This window comes from Myotis nattereri (genome assembly GCF_964212035.1).
Source record: "Myotis nattereri genome assembly, chromosome: X".
In the NCBI taxonomy this organism is placed as follows: domain Eukaryota; kingdom Metazoa; phylum Chordata; class Mammalia; order Chiroptera; family Vespertilionidae; genus Myotis; species Myotis nattereri.
In genome coordinates, this window is record NC_138078.1 from 148,763,926 (window position 1) to 148,774,187 (window position 10,262).

Below are 10,262 nucleotides of genomic sequence, written 5' to 3' on the forward strand. Positions count from 1 at the left end.
ACAAACTTATAGGTAATGGTACCACTTAAAATTCTCCATTCAGCCCTAACTGGTTTGGCTCAGTGGATAGAGCGTCGGCTTATGGACTGAAGGATCCCAGGTTCGATTCCTGGTCAAGGGCATGTACCTTGGCTGTGGGCACATCCCCAGTAGGGAGTGTGCAGGAGGCTGCTAATCAATGTTTCTCTCTCATCGATATTTTTAACTCTCTATCCCTCTCCCTTCCACTTTGTAAAAAATCAATAAAATACATTTTTTTAAAAAATTCTCCATTCACTAGTCATTCATGCCTGGACTGTCATCTATACTAATAAAAGGGTAATATGCAAATTGGTCACAATGCCCTCACAGTCATGACTGGATATGCTAATTAATCACAACCAGTTTGCAAATTGATCATCAGTCCAACACAATAATAAGAGAGGGATATGTTAATTAGCCCTGATATGCTAATTAGTCACGACCAGTATGCAAATTGGCCATCACTCCAGCACACAAGATGGCCGCCCCCATGTGGTCAAAGATGGCCACCACAAGATGGCCTGCAGGGGAGGATAGTTAGGGGTGACCAGGCCAGCAGGGGAGGGCAGTTGGGGGCAACAAGGCTGGCAGGGGAGAACAGTTGGGGGTGAGATCAGGCCTGCAGGGGAGGTCCATTGAGGGGGACCAGGCCTGCAGGGGAGGGCAGTTGGGGGTAACTGGGCCAGCAGGGGAGGGCAGTTGGAGGCAACTGGGCCGGCAGGGGAGGGCAGTTGGGGGCGATTGGGCCAGCAGGGGAACAGTTAGGTGTCGACCAGGCTGGCAGGGGAGTGGTTAGGGGATGATCAGGCTGACAGGCAGAAGTGGTTAGGGGCAATGGGGCAGGCAGACGAGCTGTTGGGAGCCAGCAGTTCTGGATTGTGAGAGTGATGTCCAACTGCCCGTTTAGGTCTGATCCCTGTGGGGTCCCAGGTTGGAGAGGGTGTAGGCTAGGCTGAGGGACACCTCCCCCTCCAGTGCACGAATTTCATGCACCAGGCCTCTAGTCTATATCATAAAAGGCCTGTGGTCATGACGCTGTAAAGGCAGAACGACCAAACAACCGGTCACCAGGAGGTGCTGGAGCACCTCTTGGGCCTTCCCCCCACCTCCCCTGGATTCCGGCATCGTCTGCAGAGCGTGCGAGGTGTTGCGGGGTGGCAGACATGTCCCTGATGGCAGGCTAGGCCTAGGGGACCCTACACTTACACAATTTAATCATGTGCTGGGCCTCTAGTTTTCTATAAAATGCTAGTAAGTTTCTAAGCTACAAGGCCTGCATATTCATGTATAAATTGTAAGCAAATGGCTGGGACATGGTGCCCTGGTCACATTGCTTTTATCCACATGTTATGTAGTGAAGTCTTGACTGCAGCCACCAAAGTCCTGGCAGAATGCCCTGTGATCCTACAGCTGACCACCAATTTGTCACAGGGGTGTCTTATGTTAATCTTCCTAGTATCACTCTATGTACACAAATGTCCCTCTGCACCATGTGGACATTGCCATTCCATGCAATAAGGGGGTTCGCACAGTGGGTCTGGTGTGGCGGATGTTGGCCCAGGAAGTTCTGTACATGCATAGCACCATTTCCCATGAACAACCATGGGAGGTCACTCCTGATCTCTACTTCTACAGAGATCCCGAAGAGACTGAAAAAGAAGGTGGCTGCTGAAAAGGCTGTGACCAAGGAGGCATTTGGGGGGGAATGGACTGCTCAGCTCCTGAGTTCACTGCTGCTCAGCCTGAGTTCGCAGACAGCTCTGAAGGGGTGCAGGTGCCCTCTGAGCGCATTTAACAGTTTTCTACTCTAGACTGGAGCACTCAGCCTGCCGCTAAAGACTGGTCTGCAGCCCCCACTGCTCAGGCCACTGAATGGGTAGGAATGACCCTGAGTGGTCATAAGCTGTTCTTCCACAAACTCTTAACAGAATGAAGAAAAGGCTGATGAAAAATAAACAATTTCTTAAAAACATCATTTGCTTGTAGTTTAGAGGAGGGTTCTCAATGACAGAGTGACACAACATATATGATTTCTGTTGTGTAGCCAGTCTGGTTTAGTGTCATCCTGTAGGACTAGGCATATGGGGAGTGACACAATACTGACCTTGCTTTTACTGTCTGTGTAAATAATAAATCCTTTGATTCATCATATTCTTACCAGTTGAATCTATAGAAATATGGCTACTAGTACTTAGGGACTCCTTGACCACTGACAAATTGGCACCCACCATGGAGCTGGTAAAGTCAAAATGCCTTTTTGGAGAAAGACATAGGGGTCATACAGACCAAGTTAGGGGACATTAGGAAACCTCCTGTGACCTGGCTGTGCACACTCTTTTTCTTCTCAGGGCACTGCCACCTGCAAAACACATTCATGGGGAAACCCACCCCCACACACAATTTGTCACCAGTGGGTAAGTCAAGATTTAATTCAAGTACCTATACCCTCTGATGTCCAAAGCTTTCACTATACAAATGACTAGAGGGCCGGTGCATGAATTCGTGCATGGGTGGGGTCTGGCCAGCCCACCCCGATTGGAACTGATCAGGCCAGGCCGCCAAGGGGAGGGGACATGGGCAGTTGGCTGGCCAGCTCCACCCCCTGGTCAAACTCCCAGTTGAACTCCCAGTCGAGGGGACAATTTGCATATTAGCCTTTTATTATATAGGATGTCCTATTGGATGGCAAGTCCAAAGCCTTAGTCTCAGAAGCCCTGACTATGATGTGGGGAAGGAAAATAATTTCCCTTCCTATTCTTTTCAAGTTCTCCCGGCTGGGCTAATAATCAAATTAACATGAGACGAATTAACAGGAGAAAATCACCAAATGTCATCTGTATGTACATACAGCGGTGCCATAAGAATATGGGATCCGAGGACAGATCAGACAATTAAGGCTTATGTACCACCTTGAGATAAGGAGAAAGGGGGGTTGTGGTTTAGAACTTCAAAGGGCAGGAAGGCAATTCACAAGGAGATAGAAAAGCAAATATTTGGTAAATAAATGTTTGCTGAGTCACCTTTAAGGATGGGACACAGAGAGGACTTTGATCAACTGGGCCTTGCCAGGTTCTTCCCTGTCCATTACACTTAGTTCATATTAAACTGTGGTTATCTATGTTGATCTCAAAGAAATCATGCTGTTTAGGCAGTTAGGGAAAAAGGAAAAGGTTTTTTTCTGCATCTTTCTTAAATATAACCAGAATCAATATCCCAAAGGCATATTTTGGGGTGGCAAACTGGAACCCTTCAGTGTCATCTCACCTTCACCAGAAGGAATAGCTGATCAACCCGCTCGCCCTGCCTCCGAAAATCAAGTCCTAATTGCAGATGTTTTCTTGGATCTACCTGGGTGAGTTTAAAGCAATCAGTCCCTCTGGAAGTTAAGGAACAAGGCTACTATCTCTTATAAAGTACAGGACTATGTTTGTGATACAAACCATCACTACTGCCAGACTATAACTTAATTTTTTAAATTGATTTCAGAGAGGAAGTGAGAGGGAAGAGACATAGAAACATCAATGATGAGATAGAACCATTGATTGGCTGCCTCCTGCACGCCTCCTACTGGGGATGGAGCCCACAACCCGGGCATGTGCCTTTGACTGGAATCAAACCCAGGACCCTTGAGTCCACAGGCCGATGCTCTATCCACTGAGCCAAACCGGCTAGGGCCAGACTATAACTTATGGCAAAGTCTTGTGATTAGAGTCCCCATTAGTGAAAAAGGTGAAGGGATTGAGAAGTACAGATTGATAGTTACAAAATAGTCCCAAGGATGTAAATTACAGCATAGGGAATAGAGTCAATAATGTTATAATAACTACATATTGTGCCAGGTGGGTACTGGTAATATTGGGGGGAACACTTTGTAAAGTATATGATTGTCTAACCATTATGTTGCACACCTGACACTAATGCAAAAGAATACTGAATGGGCAAAAGATATGATGAGACATGTCACCAAAGATATTGCCATCAGGAAAATGCAAAGGAAAACCACAGTGAGACATCGTTACATATGCATTAAAATGGCTGAAATAAACAATAATGACAACACTGAATACTGGAGATGCAGAGAAACTGGATCACCTGTAGTATAGACATTGCATGTGAGAATGTAAAATGGTACAGTTACTCTGGAAAACAGTTTGGCAGTTTCTTATAAAACTCAACATGCAGCTGTCATATGGCCCAGCATTGCTTTCCTGAGCATTTTAACAGAGAAATGAAACGTTACACACAAAAACCTATACATGAATCGTCTTAGCAGCTTTGTTTGTAATAGCCCCAAACTGGAAATAGCCCCGATATCTTTCAGTGAGTGAATGGTTAAACAAGCGGTGGCACATCCATAAGATGGAAGATACTCGGTGATAAAACGGAACACACTGTTGGTTCATACAACCTAGCTGGATCTCAAAAGGTTTCCTATTGTATGATTCCATTTATGTAACATTCTTGAAATAACAAGTTACTGAGGTGGAGAATGGATTAGTGGTTGCCAAGGGGACAGAGATGGGGGAGGGAGACCATAAAGGCGTAGCCCAGGGCTCTTTGTGCTCAGGGAACAGTTCTATGTTTTGACTGCAGCAGTTGTTACATGAATCTACACATGTGGTAGATTTGCACAGCACTACACACACACGCGCGCACACACACACACACACACACGCATGAGTACATGTAAAGATGGTGAATCTGAATAAAGTATGGATTATATCATTGTCAATTTCCTCATTTAAAAAAATTTCTTGACTGATTTTATTTATTTATGCATTCATCGGTTGTTTCTTGTATGTGCCCTGACTGGGGATTGTACCCACAACCTTGTTGTATCAGGATGATGATCTAACCAAATGAGCAACCCGGTCAGGGCCAATTTTCTTGTCCTGATAATTGTGCTATAGTTATGCAAAAATTGTGTAAAGGATACATAAAATTTATTTGTATTGGGTTTTTTTGGAAACTTTATGTGAATTCATTATTTCAAAAATTTAAAAAACTTCATGAAGAGGGGACTGTGCTCAATGGGCAGAGGTGCCAGCTATGGAGCTTGCCCTGGACTCAAGGAGAGTATAGCTTGGCAGAGTGTTACATTAAACAAAATCTTTTTTAAAACATTAAAAATTTTTTAAAATATATTTGTATTGCTTTCAGAGAGGAAAGGAGAGGGAGAGACAGAAACTTCAACAATGAGAGAGAATCATTGATCAGCTTCCTCCTGCATGCCCCACACTGGGGATTGAGCCCGCAACCTGGGCATGTGCCCTGTCCGGGAATCAAACCATGACCTCCTGGTTCATGGGTTTTGACACTCAACCACTGAGCGAGGCCAGCCAGGCTAAACAAAATCTTTAAAGTAGGAAAATAGATGAAAATGTTCATGCTTATGGAAAATGCATGCCCTACAAAGGAGACCAGATGGAGCGCTTTGGCAATGTCACCAACACTAATCCATAGCACTGGTAGTTGGTGCAGCACAAGCACTGGTGTGCAGGCCATGATCTTCTCACAGCGCATAGGCATGAAGGGCACCCTTTGCCTGCACACTGGTGCTCCCGCCTTTGGAATGACTTCTCCTTTGTGTCTGGTTGTCCTCCAGCTCCCAATGTCTGTTCTGAGGCTGTAACCCCACCCCTACCCATTGCATATTCAGATGTATATTTGAGCTTATGGAAGGGGATTAGGAAGAGAACCAAAAGCTTATTTTATTTGCAGGTTTTGATCATATACATTAATAAAACTTTCAAATATATATTTTATTGATTTTTTTACAGAGAGGGAGAGGGTAGAGAGTTAGAAACATCGATGAGAGAGAAACATCGATCAGCTGCCTTCTGCACACTCCCCACTGGGGATGTGCCCGCAACCAAGGTACATGCCCCTGACCGGAACCGAACCCGGGACCCTTGAGTCCGCAGGCTGACGCTCCATCCACTGAGCCAAACCGGCCAGGGCTTAATCAAACTTTTAATTGCACCATAGTTACATAGCAACTCGTAGTTGTGTAACAGTCTCAATAGTCTAGTAAGAACCAAAATACTAGAAAGATCTGGTTTATTTAACTGGCATTCCTATATCTTTTCTTTTTCTTTTTTTTATTGAATGTATTGAGATGACATTGGTTAATAAAATTATAAACATTCCAGGTGTACAATTCTATAACACATCATCTGTGTATTGTATTGTGTTCACCACCCCAAGTCACCTTTGTTTCCTTCCATACCATTTATCTCCCATTACCCTCTTCTACCTCCCCGACTCCCCCTTATTTCTTTTCTGAGTTCTAGTGTAGGTATTTGAAAAATCCCTAGCCCTAGCTGGTTTGGCTCAGTGGATAGAGCATTGGCCTGTGAACTCAAGGGTCCTGGGTCCAATTGCAGTCAAGGGCACATGCCTGGGTTGAGGGCTCAATCCCCAGTAGGGGGCATGCAGGAGGCAGCCGATCAATGATTCTCTCTCATTATTGATGTTTCTATCTCTCTCCCTCTCACTTCCTCGCTGAAATCAATACAAAAAATAAAATAAATATTTTTTGCCGAAACCGGTTTGGCTCAGTGGATAGAGCATCGGCCTGCGGACTGAAGGGTCCCGGGTTCGATTCCGGTCAAGGGCATGTGCCTGGGTTGCGGGCACATCCTCAGTAGGAGATGTGCGGGAGGCAGCTGATCGATGTTTCTCTCTCATCGATGTTTCTAGCTCTCTGTCCCTCTCCCTTCCTCTCTGTAAAAAATCAATAAAATATATTAAATATATATATATATTTTAAAGAAAACTACCTACAATCATTGTGAATTGCTTTGATTAAATTATAGTAACATTTTTAACGTCTAACATGTTCATTTACATTTTTAAAAATTTACTTTTCTTGTTGAAAGTATTACAAATGTCCCCCTTTTTCCCCATTGACCCCCTCCACCATGCAACTGCTCCCAACCCCCACCCCACCCCCACCCAGCCTTCACCACCCTATTGTCTGTGTCCATGAGTTATGCATATATACAGGTAGGTTCTTTGGTTGATCTCTTCCCACCATCTCCCGCCTTCCCTCTGAGATTCATCAGTCTGTTCCATGCTTCTATGTCTCTGGATCTATTTTGTTCATCAGTTTATTTTGTTTATTAGATTCCACATATGAGTGGGATCATGTGATATTTATCTTTCTCTGCCTGGCTTATATTGCTTAGCATAATACTCTCCAGGTCCCTCCATGTTGTCTCAAAGAGTAAGAGATCCTTTTTATTTTATTTTTTTTTTTACAGCTGCGTAGTGTTTCATGGTATAAATGCACCACAGCTTTTTTATCCAGTCATCTACTGATGGCCACTTCGGCTGTTTCCAGATCTTAGCTATTGTAAATTGTGCTGCTATGAACATAGAGGTGTATATATTCTTTCTGATTGGAGTTTCAGAATTCTTAGGATATATCCCCAAAAGTGGGATCTCTGAGTCAAATGGGAGTTCCATTTTTAGTTTTTTGAAGAAACTCCATACTGTTTTCCATAGCAGCTGGATCAGTCTGCATTCCCAGCAGCAGCGAAGAAAGGTTCCTTTTTCTCCGCATCCTCTCCAGCACTTGTTGTTTGTTGATTTGTTGATGATAGCCATTCTGGCAGGTGTGAGATGGTACCTCGTTGTCATTTTAATTTGTATCTCTCTGATGATTAACTTTGAGCATTTTTTTTCATGTGTCTCTTGGCCATCTGTATGTCCTCTTTGGAGAAGTGTCTATTTAGGTCCTTTGCCCATTTTTTGTTGGATTGCTTGTCTTCCTTTTGTTAAGTTGTAGAGTACTTGATATATTTTGAAAATTAACCCCTTATTGGATGTATCATTGGCAAATATATTCTCCCATGCAGTGGGCTTTCTTGTTTTGTTGATGGTTTCTTTGTTGTGCAGAAGCTTTTTATTTTGATGTAGTCCCATTTGTTTATTTTCTCCTTTGCTTCCATTGCCCTAAGAGATGTATTGGCAAATATATTGCTACCAGAGATGTCTGAGATTTTGCTGCCTATGGTTTCTTCTAGGATTTGTATAGTTTCACGACTTACATTAGAGTCAGTTATCCATTTTGAGTTTATTCTTGTGATGGTGTAAGTTGGTGGTCTACTTTGATTTTTTCTTTTTGCATGCACCTGTCCAATGATCCCAACACCATTTATTTTAAAATTAAATTAACTTTAACAATTTATGTTCTTAAAGGGGAATGTTATGTGATCACACACTTTTTTTCTAAGCTATTGCTTTTTCCCCTTTCTATATTGGGGTCAGTCAGTACATGGCGGGGAAAAGTTACTGAAGTTTAGCTAACTCCTACCTTTTGGTGGAGGCTCTGGGTCTGAGACCTGCTCTCCTGTTTTCCCATGGCCATTTCCCAATCTTTGCTAGCTGCATTAGGACTTTTGGGTGATTAAAAGAAAGTTTTGGGGCTTTCTTTTTGTTGCTATTTTTAATATGTTTTTGTTAATTTCAGAGAGAGTAAGGGAGAGGAGGAAAGACAGAAACATCAATGATGAGATAGAATCATAGACTGGCTGCCTCCTGCACGCCCTATACTGGGGATCAAGCTCACAACCCGCAACCCAGGCATGTGCCCTGACCAGGAATTGAACCATGACCTTCTGGTTCATGGGTCGACACTCAAACATTGAGCCACACCAGCTGGGCAGTTTGTGTGTGTGTGTGTGTGTGTGTGTGTGTGTGTGTGTGTGTGTGTTTAAATCACTATGGTCTTTAAAAGAGTAGCAAGTTATAACGCTGAGCTTCCCCTAAAGTAGCTGAGAATAACAATATCACAGAATTAAAAACTAAAACTTATTTTCAAGGATTACGGAATGTGTACTACATGCTACACATTATCTATTAAAGTAGTCAAGTCGGTGAAATACCTTTGGGGGAAAAGGTAGACATTTTTACAAATTAAGAAGAAAATGTTACTTTTCTGGGTCTAAGTACAATAACAAAGACAAGGGAAAATATGTCAGAACAAGCAGAAAAATCGGTGATATGTTTTGAGAATCAAGACCTCCTTTGTTTCTCACTAAGAGAATTACTGTGAATAAGACATCAGTTTGTTGTTCCACTTACTTATGCATTCATTGGTTGACTCTTGTCAACCCTGGACCAGGGATCAAACCCAAAACCTTGGTGTCTGGGCACAACACTCTAACCAACTGAGCTACCTGGCCAGGGTGCGTATCCTTTTTTTAAAAAATATATATTTTATTGATTTTTTTAGAGAGAGGAAGGGAGAGGGATAGAGAGTTAGAAACATCGATGGGAGAGAAACATCGATCAGCTGCCTCCTGCACATCTCCCCTCTGAGGATGTGCCTGCAACCAAGGCACATGCCCTTGACCAGACTCGAACCTGGGACCCTGCAGTCTGCAGGCCGAGGCTCTATCCACTGAGCCAAACCGGTCAGGGCTGTATCCATTTTTTAATATGCACTTTTCACAGCTCACGAAGGAGATGACAGTGAAGCTGGCAAATTCATCAGGAAATATTGGTACATTTCTAATATCACAATAAAAACTGTCAGAAGGCCAGGGAGAGAAGTGATTTCTCAACTCCACGTGCCTTGAAGATGTCATGGCCTGACTATACGACTGGCTGCCTTAGTAACGACCCTGAGAAGCCTCAGGTTTGCCATGTTACAGTTTGTTCAGCCATCTTGTTTAATAATGCTAATGAAGATGGTCTGAAGGAGTTCTTAAATACTCATGACGAGACTTTAGCAAGTGAGGACCTGAAAGAGTTGTTTCCAACATGCATAAGACAACTGAGCATGTCTGCCAAAAAGATCCCCCAGACCCATTTAAATACAGTGTTCTTTCCCTGGCCAGTGTAGCTCAGTGGTTAGAGTGTCAGCAACCCCCCCGCCCCTCCCCAGCTCTGAAGGGTCACAGTTGGATTCTGGTCAAGAGCATGTACCTGGGTTGCAGGTTTGATCCCCATCCTGGTTGTGTGTATAGGAGGAAACCAATTAATGTGTCTCTCTCACATCTCTCTCTCTCTCTCTCTCTCTCTCTCTCTCTCTCTCTTGCTCCTCCTCCTCCTCCTGCTCTTCCTCCTCCTCCCCCTCCTCCCCCTCCTCCCCCTCTCCTCCTCCCTTCCTCCCTCAATTCCACTCTCTATAAAAATCAATGGGAAAAAATATCCTCGGGTGAGAATTAACAACAAAAATACAAAGTGCTCTCATGTCTACATAGCACTTGAATGGAAGCTTCAGCCTGAAG